Here is a 744-nt window from a genome sequence, read left to right on the forward strand (position 1 = left end):
GGAGCGGTCGGCCTCTTCGCACAATGGTGGGACTCCATTAAGACGTTGGCCCAAGCCCTTGGGACAGGCAGGGTGATGGACACTTGTAATCTGATGCCTTGACCGTCGAGCTCCGCTTTTCTATTGCACGAATCCCAGCCTAAACTGCGCATCCTGCTCGTTGGTTGCACAAGCAGCCGAAGGCTAGTGCCTTGCCCGGGAAGGCCGCCTGGCCGGACGCGCGGGTCCCGCCCGGGTCCCCGCCGTAGCTCCGGCCGGAGCATCAGGTGGGGCCCAAGACACCCACAGACTAGGCTGCTGCGGCCTCTCCCGGATCCGACGGGCCGCCCGCAGCTCGTCCACACTCTGGCTGGTGGTCCCAGCACATTTGCAGGCTCCAGCGGGTGGAGACGGCTTGGTGGGGGAGACCTCTAGGGCGCACGCCGTGCCCCACTTCCCCCTCACGGGAAAAGCTTCTCAGCGCGCGGACCCAGGAGACTCCCACCCCGGCTCTGCCCCAGGCTCCCAGGGACACGCAGCGGCCCGCCGGGCCCCGGCCCTGAGCCCCCCGACACTGCCGTCCCGGTTCCCCAACGCGCAGACTACAAGTCCCAGCAGTCCCCGCAGCTGGCACCTCCCGCCTCGCCGCGGAGACCCCCGGCCGTCCAAGCGGCGGGGCTCCGGCTGCGCTCGTGGCCGGGCCGGGCGGGGAGGCCGGTCCCGCGGGCGGGGGCAGGGGCGGCTCCGCGGCTTCTCCCGCCGCCG

This window comes from Macaca nemestrina, chromosome 6 (assembly GCF_043159975.1).
Source record: "Macaca nemestrina isolate mMacNem1 chromosome 6, mMacNem.hap1, whole genome shotgun sequence".
Lineage (NCBI taxonomy): Eukaryota > Metazoa > Chordata > Mammalia > Primates > Cercopithecidae > Macaca > Macaca nemestrina.